This window comes from Photinus pyralis, unplaced genomic scaffold (genome assembly GCF_008802855.1).
Source record: "Photinus pyralis isolate 1611_PpyrPB1 unplaced genomic scaffold, Ppyr1.3 Ppyr1.4_LG5, whole genome shotgun sequence".
NCBI lineage: Eukaryota > Metazoa > Arthropoda > Insecta > Coleoptera > Lampyridae > Photinus > Photinus pyralis.
In genome coordinates, this window is record NW_022170596.1 from 47,475,321 (window position 1) to 47,494,596 (window position 19,276).

Below are 19,276 nucleotides of genomic sequence, written 5' to 3' on the forward strand. Positions count from 1 at the left end.
ATATTTTTCCCTGTTTAATCTATCGTTCAAATAACGATGTGATTGTCAAATTTTCTGTTCAAATAATAATTTGCAGAAGATGTCGTTATATCAAAATGCAGTAATAGAAACAGGTATAGGCGGTTGGGTCTTCATTCAAATATTGACTACAATTTTTCGATAAACTTTTTTTTACAAAATTAGGGAAATTGACTATTGCATTTGTATGACACATTAAACAGGGAATAGTTATTTACATTATTAGTGCGGGAACAGTTATTTTGCAGATGAGCGCGAAGTTTGACGGCGCGAGTGCGCCACGCGCACGAGCGACGCATGTCGCGCGAATCAAGCAAACACTGTTCACGCACTAATAATGTATTCTATTTTTTGCACGGATTAGTTAAATCAAATTTATATAAATTCAAATCCTTTTCTTCAATTCTTTTGAAAAAATCAAGTCCTCTATGCCGATAAAGTAGAAATCTAGAAATTTAAAATGTCAATTTAATGTTCAAAACTTCTGGTTTAAGCTTATTTTTGCCCTTGTACTACAGGGAATGATGTAAAGTGTATTTATATTTTCTTTTTTACTCTTCCATCATACTACTTATTAGTCTATGATCCGCACTAAATAGATAATTTCGTTGAATTTTTAGGCACTAGTGCGCGAACGTTCCCGAGTTGTCGCAGTGGCGAATCGGTCGGTGGCGAGTGGTCCGGTGGCGAGTCGCCCTTGGCGAGTTGACCGTGTCCCACATATTTGGTATGCATAAAAATAGAGGAATTCGTGATTCAATATTTAGAAAACTTATGAAATCTAGCATGGCGTGTGCTGTCAGGATGCGCGGTTTCTGTTCTGTTGTATTACACAGAAGAGACCTACATCGACTTGTACAGTGTGGTCCAATTTCGATGGGATTAAATTGGTAACTTGCTTATTAGCGGAGATAAATGAAAACGGTTCAACTACTCGTGACCTTTTTTTTTCATGCTTCTTCCAATACCGTTGCCAGAAATAAGCTGCCGTCTATTGTTTTATCCACAGAGAGAAAAACTGAAAAATGGCCGATTCCTTCAATTTGCTGTAACTCCTTTATTTTTGAAGCTAGAACAACTTTTTAACGTAGTCGCCGCGAGTGTTCGCCCCGATGTTTAATTAAAACCTTCGTTTTTATGAGAACAACTGAAATCATAAACGCTTCCTTCTTAGTGATGGCGTAATGACTACAAAACTAATCATCGTAAAACGTGACATTATAAAAACTTGATTAAATTACGTACGAACCGCAATGTGAGAAGCGAAAGACTCCCAATAGTCTGTCCGCTTGCGGATCTACCGTTGAGCGAAAGGTTCTCCAAAGAATTTTTAGAATACCAAACGAGGTCAATCTGCGGTGGTCATTAGTGAATGCTTCAATAGATAGGATGCAACTATCGATTGCTACCATTGTATAGGTCGAGCATTGTTCCTAGGCTAGGCACGATCAAGTTTTTTCGCGTTCGTCTAACTGTTTTTATTAAATAAATTCTTTACTCCATCTACAACACCCATGTCTCTCATTTAGGTTATTTCGTCTATGATTTCATTTAAGATTTAAGTGACTGCTAACACTCGGGACACTATAAATACTTCAATTAATATCACTTAGTCGCCGCCTTTTGCTTAAATCTTTAATTTCTTTTATGTAAATGAAACTCGTTGATTTAAGAGTTCAATGTTTTACGTCAAGGATTGCCTTAATTTACATATTGTTAGTGATTGCAGTCTACCTAGCTAGGCTACATTTGGTATTTGGAACCCACGCCAAAGTTCACCAAAAATCAGTTTCTATTCAACAAATGCTCTGTCGTTTAACCTCATTTCTAATAGTTTACATTAATTCTTATTATTTCCATATTGTTTAATTCCCTCTACATCGGTCATTGGTAGTTGTAATTAAACCGTTAATTAAGATGTTTGTTTGGTATTCACGGAAGCATTGGCAAATAATTCTGTTGTTTTGTAATGTTCTAATCGCGTACTGTGATCGTTATTCATGCTTGAAAGAGTTCGAATTCAAACACGGTTTTCGCCCTTTCATTCACTTGCAACCGTGTAGCTATAGATAATAAAAAAATCGATGACGACTACATGATTTATTAACCTCTATACTCCATGAACTTGCTCGACTTGTAAGCATGGCATTGGAATCAACATTCCATAATTGCGAAACCTGATTGGCATAAAAAACGTTTGTATTAGCAATATTAGCACCGAACTCTAGTGATGCCCGCAAAAAAGATGATGCACCAAGATTTAGGAGCTTTACATGGAACTGAGTATTTATAGAGACGTTTTCTGTGAATAAATTTACATAATATGGAGAAGTAATTATTGGTGCTCTAGAAACAACAGAAGTTAGTTACAAGTAAAACTCCCAATCAAGGAAAAACCGAGGGAAAAACCATGCGTGGACAAATTCGCTACACATTTATGTAAATATTTAGATATTCTTAGAATTATTTATTTATTGGGACAATTTATCTTCACTTTATGTAAGTCACATCCCCACATAAGCCATTTACTAAGATTGTCCCAGTGTGCTTTTTACATATTTACAAACAACCCAGAGTATTCCCAGATATTCTCGTTACTTCATCTACATACCAGTATTAATACTTCATCATACATTAAAAATATACTCAAAGTCCGGTGCATTAAAAAGCTGAAAAGAAAATAGGAAATGAACTGTTGTTGTGAAAGGTTCGCACATATTGATTTATTTATTTTTAATGACAATTCCAATGGTGTACTTTTCTTAAAAATATACGTCTAGGTGAAATACATACAACGAACTTACGTTTTAAATTAAACTGCAACTGTAAATAAGAATTAAAATGCAATGCTGTTATTAAGTTTTTAGAAATGCAACTGCCAATAACTTTTACAGGAAATCTATTATGCACGGATGCTGACTTTTAGTTTGTGAAAGTGGTGTTAAACCATTGCATTTTGTTTGTTAAACCGTTTTACAATATGAATAATGCAGTGATTGGAACCGTTCGTCCGTCCATTAAGACAATAATATTAAATTTTTGTATAAGGTCCCCTCATTAATATTAAATTTATGTTTAATTACGAGTAATTGACTTTTGAATGTAGACTAACAAGTATAGTGATGGGTTAATTATAGCCGTTATGTTATGGTGTCTATGATCGAATGGTATCTATTATTTACACCTAATACTCATATTGATTTCAGAAAGTAGAACTTCCGCTACTGGCGTTTGTCGGTAGTAGCTATTCTTTTAATACATAATTGATCAAAATTGAAACACGAAAGGCGAAAGTAAGAAAATTCCGGTAATGTATTTTAATTAAATTAATTAAACGAATCTATTATTTAAACAATTGTCAGTGATAACACTTTAACACATCTGGTTGCATTGTTTTTCTTTACGAGAAGCATCTATGGTTAAAATGTCAAAGAAATAAATGTCTTCATAAAATAATAACAAAGTTAGCATTGCGCAATCTACGCACGCGCACATCTCATAATTGTTGCTATATGCGATAAGTTAGCCTTTACTAGCATCTATGGTTAAACATTCAAAAAACATTCGTGATTCAGATCAACACTAGAGGCGCTGGTGTAATTTACATATGGCGAGTGTAGGTGGAAGCGGTTTGAAAACATATGGTTATTCTAGCGGGTTTTTAAGTGAAATTGTACTAAATTTGAAGTGAATTTAGTTTATTCTGGGGTTTTTGATACTTGGAAATACATCTCCTTAATCAAAAATGCCTTTCACATAGGGTACTACTTGAAAGATATTTTTCTTAAGAACTCGAGGCTGTCTTGAATTAGCTTCAACACGCAATTAACATAATTTTCTAATTACAAATAAGATCACAATTTATTTATTTGTTTACAATATGCGATATGCTTGACCGTAATTAACATTTCAAAAAAATATCTCCACAAATAAAAACGTTGATAATGCGCAGCCCGCGCATGTGCAAATTAATTGTCAAGATTTTTCTTGGATCGGATGCTACAGGTAGGTCGAGAGGTAGGTGTAGGCTATCGAATTCAAAAATAACCACCTATTTAGTTGAAAACTGCAGTCGCTACGGCGTCGGAGGGAGAAAGTGACCATAATAACGGCTTCCAACTGAGTTAGAAAATGCGCTAAAAATACCTACTTAAAAAAGTATTCAATAAATCCATTCTTGCCCAACGCAAACAAACACCAAGCATATAAACTCTATTTCATAAATTATTTAAACACTTTAAAATGCATTTAAATACAGGGTGTACAACGAGAACATAAGTCTATTCGTAGTATACTGGAAACTAATGCAAATAGATTATTTGAAATGCCTGCTTCAGCTAAAATATTTTCAGTTTTATACTTTTACCGCAAATTGACTCACATTAAATCATTTGTTCAAACCTCGGTTCAAACTGTACCTACACCAAACGATGTTTAAATTATGTGAATTTTTTCGAAATTGTTGGCAAGTGGTAACTCTTCACAACAACCTCACAAGGCACATAAAGCAAATCCATTATTATTATTTGGTGCCTTATGTGTTACCCAATGTGTAATAAATGTTCAATACACAGTGCTCAGAAAATCATGTCAAAATGCTCATTTATTTAGTGTAGGATCCAATTTTCATTTTTAATACAAAGAAATTTTACATGAACTCTGAACTCCGACGTACCATACGTAAATTAAACTCAAAATTTCGAGTTTCAACTTTTCTAGTTTCTAGTTATTCATGTAGCTGTTTACAGGGTGTAGCACCTAAGATATCTCGAATCATAATTCCTTTACCATAAGATACCGAAAAAAATGTAGGAACAAAATTGCGCACAATTACGATCGCCATGTTTCTAAAATATGTCTGGACACCAGTGGCATGGTGTATTCCAATGGTGTATCAGACACGTTTTTTTAAGGACACACACGAGTTCAGTCATCCGTTTCGTAGTTTTAATATTGTAGGGTTTGCAGGGCCGGCTCAAGGTCAAAGTTACGCAAGCACTATAACAATTTACGCAGGTTTTTAAAAATGTAGAGGCTAATAAAAATATTTATGTATTATTATAACGTAAGTACAGGTTGTCAACTTATAAAGTTATAAGTGAAGCTCAAAAGCTGTCAGCGTTTGTGAATGAGTACGCTTAGTATCGCAAACCTTCTACGACCAGATTGTTTGGACAATTAAGACAAACGCAATTTAAGATTTTTTAATTTAATTGTCGAACGCATGTATGCGGGGTAAGCTTTTCTTTCTTTCAGGGATTTTATTGCGGTATGGCAGAAATCGGGCATATGTCCCACACGGGAGCGGGATAATAACTAATAGGCTCACTTTACTGGCCGCACCTGTCACTTTACCGGCCGCACCGTCACTTTTCCTGCTGCACCTGTCACATTGCTAAACGTCCACAATGACTCCTGTCATCACTGACAGATTGGCGTTAAACAAAAGTTCTATATAAAAAACTGACATTTTATAATAAAATACGATTTCGGGTAAAATTTAATGCAAAACTCGTCAGTAAAATAACATTACTTGACTCTGAAATTGAAGTTCTCGGTCCCTCGCACTTCAATATGTCCTCGCCAGTAATGTGTCATTTTCCGGACTTTTATTATGTAAATAACTAAGGGGTAGGGGTTTCGAATAAGTCTGGCTTCACAAATTGGAGGATCATCGCCTATTACATAATATGATGTACGACGCATGTCATACTCATTGATAAAACGAGATCGAGGACACTTTGAAAGTTCCTGTTTCGTAAATACTACTACGGCGAGATAACGAAACGTTTCATAAAGAAAATCGGACAATAAGATGAAATTAATTCGCCTGGAAGAAAATCCTGAATTTACTTATTAATATTTTGAATATATTCGTAACTTTCTAAAATAAGAAATTTACCAGGATTACGACACACCGGAACGGAATCGATAATAAAAATGTTTAATGAGGACAGGGAGAGGAGTGCTGATAACAGTATATCACATCCACTACAATATAGCGTAAAATGATTGAGTGGAAACGCAGGTTCCTAAGTAAATGATACTATTTATAGTTTAGGTAATCTCCCCTACCGCCTTCGCCCAATGGCGAATGTTCTGAAACATTTATATTCGCCTTCGAAATATATGTTCCTCGGGACAGTGCCTGTGAACAGGTAATCATTTAGAAGTAACTTTAGCTCCAAAAATATTACAAATATTGATATTACCTATTGGGTGATGACGATAATCTTGGAAAAGGAAAGCATGAAAATGTGTAACGGTCCCTTTTTCTAAGCCCCACGTTGGGCGCCAATTGTTGCTGGTAGTTACAACATTTACCGAGTGTACTTGCCCTTAAAACTTGAATAACTTTTCACTCAACGCTTGAATGCAGACAAACGAAATATCATATAATTACGTACATTAACAAAACATCAAAAATCCAAAGTCCCCTCTCGCTTAGAGCCTCCTTTATTTAAATTTTACTTTATCTACTATACTTTATTATCCCTTCCTTTTTTTCTAACTTATCCCTTATCTAACCAATAATGACAATGATTAATGTTCTACAATTCACAATCTTAGAATTACGATATCTTGGACCCATCTATAGGAACTTCATTAATTAAAGTATCAATTCAAAGGCAAAATTTTGATCTAGATAGATGTATACATAAAACATCTATACAATTCAAATCTGTTTCCAACTCGATTCATTTGCAAAGACCGACCATTAAGGGTTTTTCTTACAATTCAAGTACAAAGACTAATTTAACGCCCTTAAGAAAAATTGTAAATACATATAGAAGAAATTTACCGTAATCGTATCACTATCTCTGTATCGTACAATTCCAGTACAGCCTGGTCGACTTGGATGATCTCCAAGGGTTGACGATCAAAAATCAATGGTGATTGCGGTTCGATTTTCGGAGATTTCAGATGATTGCTTCAGATTGCGTAATCCGCCAGTAAGCAGAATGACGTTATCTGCGTACCAAACATCGCGCGATCGATGCATTTATTTTAACTCACTTTCCTAGTTGCGGATCAAAAGAGTTTAAGCGTAATCAAAGCTTATGCTATTTGTATTTTACAATTTTTTTTATTCTTTGACAACATTTCTCCAAGTTTGAAACTTCAACCGTAATGTTCGAATTAGCACAGTTAGATATAATTATTTACTCGCATGCAATTACCCTTAAACGAAAAAGTTCCCGGTACGAATACTTAACAAAGTGCCTTCACAATCCACAAACCACCTCCAGTAATTGTTGCTCGACATAATTTCCGATTGCTAAAATTAAATGTTTATCCAGAAATTAAAATACTCCGAGCCAAACTCACGGCGAATTCACTTTTTCTTTGATTGTCGACGCGAGACTTACACAGCGTGTTCTCTCGCGACTTCGTGCGTAATTGGCTGCATCGAACCAACTCATTCCCACTACACTAATTTCATCCAAAACTACGCCTACTGAACCCGGCTCTGTTCTACCAATCATCTCATTCCTTTTGGCCAACCAAATCTCTAGAAACTAGTTTGACAGATACAAATCAAGTCTGCGCGAGCTCTCAAATCAGAAAAAATTGATAGATCTGTAGCCCTCTTTTCAGCGACCGTATAGTACCTTATTCTCATTAGTTTCGACATGTATCGCGACTTCCTGCCACACCCAAGTTTTCAAATACAAACAATTCGACAGGACTGTGTCCAGGAACTATTCGCCTATTTCAACCACAAAATTTTGAAAAAATTCAAACCCTTGGTCTCCCGTTACAAATTTTTATAAACAGTATACATTGCGTAGTAGTGTTGCAAGTGTCCAAAGTTCTTATAAAAAAACACGCCAAGGTCATTCGCGTGTGTGGGACAACTTTATCGTTTGCAAAAGAGCGTTGGAACATATGTTCACATCGTCAAAAGTTGAGCAAATGAAAAAGGGCGATACGGTTAATTTTAGTAGTATAACGCGTTTCTAGAAGTTGAATACTCAAATAACATGTGTTTCAAGCGTACACATTTTTGGAATGTTACGATCCTTTTGTTCTTTTGCCAAGGATTATACAGTTGCAGTTTGTTTTCAAATTTTCAAAAACAAAGCTTGTTTTCAATATTTGGGGTAAATGTTTACAAAATCTGACATAAAAGCCCATCCTCATATGTGTTATTGTTATCGTTGTCCAGAAAAAATTCAAGAAAAATGCAAATTTTACCATTTTTGGACCTCTCCAACTATTATATTCTAAGTACCTGTGAAGCTGAAGATGTCCACCAATGAAAAGCTACATTTACAATTGGAATGTCAAGAGAGGCAGTTCGTTAAAATCAAGATTCAAGTGAAGGTATCATGTCTCCAACGAAACATTTTGAACGATTTTCGTATTGATTCACCATTATAATACGCATAAAACAAGTTATAGCAATACATTCTCGAAACGGAATCGATTTATATATAGGTTCTAGGCTAGAGCCACATTTCCAGTATGACAAAAGGATTTTCCTAACCCAAGGGAATCATAAAATTTTTGGCCAATGAAATATTTACAGATACCACCCGCATACCTGCGCATGCGCGATTCTGCCCTTTTATGTCTAAGAATATGTGTACCAAATTTGGGGGAGGGGGGGCAGTTTTTACCCCAATGCAATACCATCCTTACTAACGTGTGGGGGTAAAAAACGTTGCAACATTTCACACGAAGCGTTATCAACGAGCTCCTAGTGAGCTTATAATTTTGCGGTGTCTGTCGGTCTGTCCGTTACCACGATATCTCGATAACGAATGGACCGATTACGATGAAATTTTGAAGGTGGATTCTTTATCAAATTTGTAGATCCAAATTTAACGCCAGTTTCAAAATTTCGTTTTGCCCATGCGCAGTACCAACTTTAAATAAAAGCAAAACTAACATCAGGTTTAAAATTTGGTTTTGCACATGCTATAGCCATACCCAGGAGCTCGTTTGCTATATTTGTTTAATTTATTTTTTCCTTGTATCATGTCACTCTTATATTTTGACGAATTAGTTGCATGTACAGGCGGCTTGCGTTTGTGGCACCGGAAAAATCAAACACTAAGGTCCGAAGTTTTTTATTTCAGTTAAATTTACCTCTTCTCCTACGTAAATACGATTGTTTCCACAGACTTTAACTGTCATACAAGTTCAACTGAAGTATAAAGACCGACCCTAAATTCTATATGATACTTTAACTGTCATGTCAGTATAACATGTTAGTTTTATTTTATTAAAAGTTTCATTTACTTATTTGTTTTGGAATTAATTTCTTTAGTGGGATAGAATACATGCATTTGTTAAAATTCCTCTTACATAATCCATTAAAGTTGCTTGTTTTAAAAGTTTTTAAAGTAACGGCATGTTTCTGCTTGGTTGTTTGTAGTGATCTTTGATTTGGTACTCAATCCCTTTTTACCATGTTTCGCATTACCTAATGTTAATTACAAGGTTAATCATTTGCCAAGGAGAAATACAAACGAAATGAGGATTTAATATGTTCGAAAAAGTAGGTTAATGTTCCGGTCATTTCTCAGGTAAGATACACAAATAACCGACAATAGCTTTCCAAATATGATTATTTTGCGTATTGACATAGTAGGCGTATTTAATTAATCAAATTTATAATGGGTGTAGCAGATCTATTGCCACCCAGTAGCTAGTGTAGGTACACTCATTTCGTTGTGCATTATGCAATACACACGTGGAACAAATTCTACTTCACCCTTTGATTGATTTCACATATTAAACTGAAGATTTATCTACACCAAGAAATCAAATCAACTTTCAAAACCGCTCTCGTTTTGAATGGGTTGCGAATTCAGGCTATCAATTCGCGAAATGCATTTACTTCGTTAATTATGTTCAAATGTTATGGGGTCATTCATAACAAACCAAATTGTGCCATCCGAATAGAATAGATTTCTATTCTGTGAATTTTTGGCGAAAAGTGCATCGACCCTTCCACCTGTCTGTCATAATTGCAATTTACAAGTAGCCCTTTGCATTAAATTAAACGGCGAATACTCACGGACATCGTAAGACACTATCCAAGTTAACTTTGCGTAACAATTCGCCTAACCTCAATGTAATCTAGTAGGAAGTTTAATAACAGAATTCATTTACACAACCGACATAAAGTGAATGACTTCATAACTTGATCTGTTCTTCCCATTTAGACTGGAAACGGCTTGCGTCATTTTTCGGCTGGAAAGCTTTACGAGCCGAAAGTAAGTGGAAAATGCGATTATGGCGTTATAATTATTGTAGAATTAGGGTAACTTATAATTTAAAATTTAAATTTTGATAGCGACCGGTCCACGAAATTGGTATTTATTTATAGTGAGGTCAACATAGACAAATCTTTATTAATATGGTAGATGACATTAGAGCGACCATATGAGGGGTTTCAGTCTAATTTAATTCGTTGTAATAATCTTTATTAATCATTCACAGTTTGTTAAACACAGGTCAAATGCGTCTGGTCGTGTTCCCGCTTCTTATTGAAACATAATAACTTTTTAATCTTTAACGACTACTATAAACGTTTATAGACGGCGTGTCTGTCGGCAAATATTTAGCTCTAATTAACCGTAAAGTGATGGAAAGAACATAAACATGGCTAAAATTACCAAAAATACGTTGTAGATTCAGCGATGATCTATAGGTCACACTGCAGTTCTTTGTGCATCAAGGCAATGTGTTTTGGCGTTTCCTAGACGAAATTAGTGAAATAAAGATTTTGCTAAAATTGTGATACCACTCCAAAGCATTTGGGAGTTAATTGGGGATTTTAACAAAAAAATGTCTATTAATTAATTAAAGTGGGACAAATTTTACGTATGTGCTCATATGATAGTAGAATAAGCATGCCGGTGGCCCCTTGGATTTTATATGGAGATTAACCAGCGGATTAATATAATTCGCGATCTCGCCCACGTGGGCAACGAGATGTTTATCCGGGTTTTTAGGTATGCTCGGCCGCTTCGTTTAAGTTTATTTTTAATTTTTAATGCATGCCTGTATGAGTTTATTGCATAACACATCGAGATAATTTGATATTTTTCATTTTTCTAGTCAAAAATTGCAGTTAAATTTTTATCTTTTCAAAACCAAATATTGGATTCGATATTATACAGGGTGTTTACATGACCGCATGTAAAAGAACAAAAAAAAGTAGTTTTTCCAAATAAACCGAGGGATCCAACGTGTTTCGTTTGGGAACCACCTCCAAAGAAAGTGGTGAAATTTGGATTTCTTGTTTAATTTTTTTCTCAGCAACCAGTAAGAATTACAAAGATTGGTGGCCCGTCTTTGAATAGGTTTTCGGGTATACGTATTACCCTATCCTGGAAACAGTCAAATCGCCGACTAGTCCATGGTTTTTTTTGAGATTACATATATGGAAACTAAATAAAAACCCCTCATAAAAGAGGCCAAATGAATTGTTTACCTTAATATTAACTTTAATTCATTCGTAAATCGCACCAGAATAGTTTTCTCGCGTGAAAATGATGCCACAGTTTTTATATTAATTTTGTGTGTGCATCTATAAATTATTACATTCGTATGACTAACCCGGAAGATATTACCATGTGGAATCGATTTACACGTTCTAGTAAAAAGACGTCGTGACATTTAACGCTTACGTAATTCCAAAATTGGGTTCCAAAAAAGAAGGCACTAGTGTGATAGCACATCTTATTAACAAATTAGGGTTTATGATCGTGTCTTACATCACATATTATGATGTCACTTGTAGCAAAGAATAATATAATCACGAGTATTGTGCTTGATTATACCTTACATAAATATAAACCTACTCACGAACAATGCAACAAAAACAAAAGCCTCGATGTACAAGTGAAAGTACTTTTTAAGTCTTCGCGCTAGAAGCCAAGTTTTTCAATATCCTATTTTTCTACACGAATAATCAGGACGGCACAGAGAGAGAGAGACAGGTTGTTAACTCCTCGTTTGCAATTAATTGGGAGCAGCGTCGAGATCTGCGAAACGAAAGTAAAGGTGGATTTAAACCAGCTTCTGTTATAGTTGCCCATTTATAATTTAAACGCTTAGTTAACTTTCTAAAATTCCACTCACTAATGATTTAACGGGATTTTAATGGGGAAGACAATTCTTTGAGATTTTGGTATTTATGGAAAATTAAAATGTCTGCGCCTCCTAAACGCTTGGGGACACCCGTTGAATGTCTTATTAATGACAATAAAAGAATGTAGATAATAAGCGAATTGAATATACAAATATAACGGGACTTGACCTCGGCGTACACTCTGAAAGGATGTGAATGAACAGTGAATGTATTTCGTAATTACCAAAAACTTATCAACGGTACTTTTGTCGTCTGGAATACATCTTGGGAATTACGCTATTGGTCTATGTTTTGTAAAGAGAAAATAGGAACGTTATCAGAAATTCAAATATTATTCGTGGTATACTGGTCTATAATGTTATACAATATAGCTGTAAATGAGAGACTTACCCATGGAATCTTTTAATATGAATGGCCCGAGGCTAAAATCATTCGAATCATTTTACTGGCCAACTCGTATCCAAGATGTTCTGATCATCTGAACCAGTGGCTAGTACGCTCGATATTGATCGACATCGTAACACTCCTACCCAAATGCAATTTTTAGCGCATTTTTTGTAACAAAAAGGAGCTTATCATTTCACTTTGTCCGGCTGGCTGGCTGGGCGGATTGAAAAACTTTTGATCTAGACATCGTAGAGAGGTCCGGTTTTTTGCATTATCTCCGTCTTGTCGAGTTATTGGCGCAATGGACATTCATTAAGCCCGTAGTGGTTGCGTTTAATTAGAATTTGTGAAATAACTAACGCCGCTTGAAAACTTGTCCGTGCGTATATCGATTTTAAGCCGATCCGATTGACGTAGAGGAATGGCTTTTTTATAAAATATACTTTTGGCATTGCCTAACTACGGTCACTAATATGACTTATCTAGGATAACTACTTCAAGGTGAAAACTAATCAAAATCATAACACGGTGATGAGTTTTACAGTTTGTGGTATAATTTTGGTTAAAAATATCGTATCCAGGTCTGAGCGGTTTTTAGCGTAACACAACGAAGTTGAGGTAACGCTTATGTGCTCGTGTTTCCGTCTGTCCGTCCGCCCGTCCGTTCCATCGAGATCTCGGCCCCTGGGACACCTAGAGACTTCGGGTTTTCGCTAATTGATAGCTGCTATGGTCTATATTTGCCCATTTCAGACAGTTTTATTGCACTCTCTATTTTGCGCAGACTGCGCATTGCCAACTTTCTTATTTATGGAGATATTTCTTTGAAATTTTAACCACAGATGCTTCTAGTAAAGGCAAACATTTCACACATAGTAAAAATTATGTGTAGGCATGCGCAGTGACTGCGCAATGTCAACTTTCTTATTTATGGAGATATTTCTTTGAAATTTTAACCACAGATGCTTCTAGTAAAGGCAAACATTTCACACATAGTAAAAATTATGTAGACATGCGCAGTGACTGCGCAATGCGAACTTTCCTATTTACAGAGATTTTTCTTTGAAATTTTAACCACAGATGCTTCTAGTAAAGGCAAACATTGCGCACATACTAAAAATTATGTGTGCGCATGCGCAGTCCCTGCGCAATGCCAACTTTCCTATTTATGGAGATATTTCTTTGAAATTGGAACCACAGATGCTTCTAGTAAAGGCAAACATTTCGCAAATAGTAAAAATTATGTGTAGGCATGCGCAGTGACTGCGCAATGCGTACTTTCCTATTTATTGAGATTTTTCTTTGAAATTTTAACCACAGATGCTTCTAGTAAGGGCAAACATTGCGCACATACTAAAAATTATGTGTGCGCATGCGCAGTCCCTGCGCAATGCCAACTTTCCTATTTATGGAGATATTTCTTTGAAATTTGAACCACTGATGCTCCTAGTAAAGGCAACAACTTGTTGATTGCAGCGTTATCGAAGATCGGGGATTTCATTGAGGCAACTGAAGACGTCTTGATTATGGGAGACTTTAATTTCCCATTAACTGTCGGAAATCGGGTAGAGAAATTTCTTCAAGAGAAATTCAATATAGTGATCATCTCTCCCCGAACAGTGACAACGAATGGCGGAACAATAATTGACGGAGTTTTTGGCAAAATGGTCAACTACACTGTTGATTGTTCGGTTTACGAGTCGTACTGTTCATACCATCGTCCAATTATTATTAGAGTTCGTGAAAATTAATAAAGAAATATATGTTTGCATAAACCTTATTTTATAATTAAAATTTTCTGATAAAATACTGATTGCTAATGCAATACTGATCCGTCACGCCAAAAATGCGCTGAAGTCTCATCGATGCACATACGAGGACTTTTGTAATTTTTTATATTCAGTCTTCAAATGATTCCGTGACACATTTCCGGGTGATAGAGTTGCTGCTCCGAAGTCGATGACAAACGCAATAAAAATTGACTTAAATCGTGGAATACTGAAAAACTTGTTCCAAAGAGTAGATTTTCAAATTCCATAGCAGAATGATCACCTATCACATGGGTAATATATGATATTCGGACAGTCGGCTATTTGAAATGAAGACAAAAATAGTGGTGCCTACTGCAATGTAAAATATGTAGGTCCTAAATATTAATCTAGTACGTTTTGCTTTTTTCTTAACAAAATTGGTGTATCAGTCAGTGATCCAAACCGTAAATGGTTGTATGACCTGTCACACATATAATTCGCCTCACACGACGCTGCCTCCACCAGTCTTGGAACAACTAATATGATCGGTAATATGTAATTTGTAATCTAGCAGAGGGTGAATTTAGCGTTTTGTACAAAACAGATAAGCATATAATAACCAAATTTAGGCGGATTACATAAAGCGCCACGCGTGTGGCAGTTTTCGCAATGAAGAAGGCGTTTTAGATAAGATATTCGGACCAGAGTATTTACAAAACTTCAAATACTTTATCAAGTAGGAATTTAATTGGAATAGTCAGTGTGAAATGAAGGCACAAATGCAGAATTTACTGCACATACGTCATCATCATAATTTTGTTTGTTGCAACATGCAGAACGAAAAAAACATCCGATACTGACGCCGCCAGTATGTCGGACGACCACAATATCGCATTTAAATTTAAAAAAAGTTACTGCCTGTGGTCAAGAAAATGTTGTCCTTTATGGTCACATAAAAATGTATAATACAGCTTCCAATTTTGACATGATCATGATCTTACATTCAGTTCAAAGATAGACACGTCGTCATGTATTTGACATACTAACAATGAAAAAATGAAGAAAAACCGTCGTTTATAAAACTTTAAAAAAAACACTTTTCGTCAACAGAACTGAGAATCTGAACTAAAAAGTATTCATATAGTCCAGTCAAATAAGAAAAAATAAAAACATTAATCGGTAAAGATCTGAATTTTGGTACACATGTTCGTTAGTGTTTCCCATTGGACATACTAAAAGTCCCCGTCAAAATCTGTTGCGCTCGAGGCGCCATCTTGGAAAACAGGAGCACTTCTTCAGTTTCTTGCCTATATATCCGCAACAATTATTGATACGGAAAAATAGTTCAGATAAAACCGACATCGTTATCAGACCTTCAGAAAATACGCGTACAAGGGTCAGCCGAATCTACCACTGTTACCCCCTACGGCTGCAGCGGCGCAGCAACACACGTTTCGTGTTAATCAGCAAGTTCAAAAATTGCGTGGATATGAAAAACCTCCCGAACTGTGGAGCTGCAGGAGAGTCCACGATTTCCTTGACCCTGTTCGGACACTGAAGGTTCCCAGTTCACACTCAGTGTTCACATTGAAGATGAAAGTTCTATTGAGAGTGAGCTTTATGAGAAACCTTTAAACGTGTCTCATACCAAGCTTCAGTACGACGACTTCGCATATATAAGAAATACTGGCAGAATTTTCAATAAATTTAATGATTTGTAAAAAGCTGTAAAAAAATATCTGCGCGACTGTTTCGAGAGCTCAGGATACTTGATTCCCTATTCGATGTCGGATATAGCTAAAATATTGGACATACAAAAAAATGTTAATATGCTTTTTTATGGGCAATTTAATAAACTATATTTTTCATGTAAACTATTTCTTCGTATCAGTAATAGTTGCGGAGACATTGGCAAAAAACTGGAAAAGTGTACCGTTTTTCCAAGATGGCGTCTCGAGCGCAACAGATTTTGACGGGGACTTTTAGTATGTTCAATAGAAATTCCCAATAAATGCGTATACCAAAATTCAGATCTTTACCGATTAATGTTTTTATTTGTTCAAAATTGCGCTAATTTGACTGGACAATATTTCTCAATCTATTCATAAGATGAACGAAAATTTTCTTTTTGACTTGTTAGTTCAGATTTTCTATTATTTATACCACCACTGAAAATTGTCTTAAAATAGAACACAACAATAGACCTCTAAAAAGCATTATGCGAGTCACTCTGTAATTGGGAGCAAGCCTGTTGAGGGCCCAGAACAAGAGAGGGATAATAAATAAATAAATTATATAAAAACTAAATTTAAAAAAATTAATGCGCATATTAAACAGCTGTGCACGTTGAGACATTTGTTACTTTCGGCCTCAAAACATATCTTTGGACAATTTGGTAATTTATGAGAATAGTGAAAATGATATAATAATTCATTACGTGCAATGTACCCTCGAATGTACCATAGAACAGCGAGGAGAGAAGAGAGATATTATATTGCAAACTTCCGCGACTACTAAAAAATGACAAATTATTCATTTCAAATTTTACAAGAAAGTGTTCAAGAAAGGTTCTGTACTTACATATAACGATTTCCTAGTTATTGTTTAAAATATCCCTAGTTTTAAGTATAATAGGAAAAAGATTCAGATATTACGTCTAAAGGCCATAAGCTATAACACAATCTTAAGCCAAATGTAATTTATTCCGCAAATCAATTCCCAGTTTGATTCATTCTATAAACAAAAGTAGTACATTTATGCCGAACTAGTCGTCCGACTTCTTTGAACGCACTATAGGATATTATTATAATCAATTCTCAGACCTTAGACAGAAAAAGATGAACAACCAAGCGAATAGCTAAACAGAATTTTGCATTCGAGACTTACAACGCAGAGGTTTAATATGAGGTATTATACTCTCATAAGAGATCCAAATTTTTGGGCAAGTTGATATGCATTTTTAAACGTATCTTACTTTTAATAATATCATATTAAACAAAGTTCATTCGGATGTTTCCGCGTCATCTTTCCCCTTTGAAGCCTTCCAGTCAAACCTCAGTGACTGTATAAAGACATTGTGGCCTCGACGGTCATGTTTTTTTCCAATTTATCATGAGCTTATTGGTTTAACCCGAGTTTTAACCGAATTAGTAGATTTTGCTATGGTTATAATAATGTACTCACAATTGTGTCCAGAAAGAATATAAGTTCATCACCTTGGTTTGTAGGTCAATTGCCACCAATCCAGTGTATTTGGTCAAAACATGTGACCACAGTGTCTCTATAATCTATAGAGTTCACTGTATTCCAAATATTGCAAATATGCAAATAAGAAACAATTACCGTCCTACAAACTGTGTAGATTGACTTGTAATTTTAGTATAGAATTTCCACAAAAATGCTCGGCAATTTAGAAATAAAGTACGAATAAAAAGATATGGCGGTATGGATTAAACATTATCGGTAAATTGAACACGTTAACTCACCCAAAGTGCGGTAATAAAGATGTAGCAGTTATCACTTACCTGTAAAAAAAGAAACACATGTTAGAGCTATTGTATTATTTAAAATCGTTACATTAGCAAGATGGCACAATGACACATTCGCCTTTTGCGATTGACCCGAAGTCACGCAAGTCACTAAACTGACTCGTGATCACTTCGTGGGGAGATATAGACAGGATTGTATCCAGAGTTTTGTACTTGGTCCGCACATTTCGCCAGTAGCATACTCAGAAGTGCGAAAACTGCGCAGTAAATACCAATACTGAGACCAATACCTTTTGCTAGAAATGAACAACCCCGTAACTTGACTGGTGACCAGAAAGTCGTGGAGAAAGTGATGGAGGTCGAACATGAACAATTAGCGGATGATTTTGCCGCCAAGAAAGACGCTGACTTAACGTTCAATCCCTGGAGTCTAAAAAATCCATCTATACACTTTTATCACTACTAGCGTCTGATGACATGATTATTAACCTTTTTTCCACTTGTAAAGTAGGCTTTCTCGACATTTGTTCAAAGTGGTTAATAATGTGGACATTATTAACTAGTAGTCAATAATGAGAACTGTCACGCTGTCACTTTCAGAAAACACAACCCGAAATTTCGCTCAATAAACGTTTAGACAAGTTCTCTAAAATGAATCATTGCCACCCTCCGCCATTTCCAGAGTAATTACATACCTACTTAAAATTATCACATTTTGAAAAAATTCGAACGAAATTACTCTTTAAAAATATCTCAATGACAGAACAAAATACGGCCTGTTTGACTTGTACTTCCACGTACTTGATCGACATGTTAAATTAATAAACAAAAAATTCTGTCCAACCGTTCACTTTCTTATCAATAATAGTACATTATATATCAAGGTAGAGAAGTCCAGTATTATTGCCTGAGCACCAAGATTACATCTCGAGGCGCTTGCGCCGAGGGGTGTAAGGTGCGAAGGCAATAAGAGACTTCTCTACCGTGGTATATATACTATTTTTTTCACTACTAGTTCTTGAAATCCTCTAAATTAACATATTATATTGATAAGAGAGTTAACGGTTGGACAGAATTGTTTGTTTCTTAATTTAACATGTCAATCAAGTACGTGAAGTACAAGTCAAACAGGCCGTATTTTGTTCTGTCATTGAGATTTTTCAAAGAGTAATTTCGTTCGAATTTTTTCAAAATGTGATAATTTTAGGTATGTAATTTCTCTGGAAATTGCGAATGGTGGCAATTATTCGTTTTAGAGAACTTGTCTAAACGTTCATTGAGCGAAATTTCGGGTTGTGTTTCCTAAAAGTGACAGCGTGACAGTTCTCATTATTGACTACTAGTTAATAATAAAAAATTATTAACCACTTTGAACAAATGCCGAGAAAGCCTACTTTACAAGGGGAAAAAAGGTTAATAATCATGTCATCAGACGCTAGTAGTGAACAAAAAATAATTTAAATATAACTATTATATTGACTTTGAATTCGGGACACCTATTATGTATATGAAAATTCGTA

At 35.4% G+C, this 19,276-nt stretch overlaps 2 protein-coding genes across 2 annotated transcripts in view; both read right to left on the reverse strand.

The window, feature by feature from the left end:
- LOC116172252 (cyclic AMP response element-binding protein A) overlaps nucleotides 1-17,772 on the reverse strand; it is a 64,308-nt gene extending 46,536 nt beyond the window's left edge. Inside the window, exon 1 of the mRNA XM_031489427.1 lies at nucleotides 17,754-17,772. The gene's annotated coding sequence lies outside the window, so the exon portion shown is untranslated. The remainder of the gene's footprint in view (nucleotides 1-17,753) is intronic.
- LOC116172249 (E3 ubiquitin-protein ligase MIB1-like) overlaps nucleotides 1-19,276 on the reverse strand; it is a 462,793-nt gene that overhangs the window by 136,371 nt on the left and 307,146 nt on the right. The gene's annotated exons all lie outside the window — the stretch shown is intronic.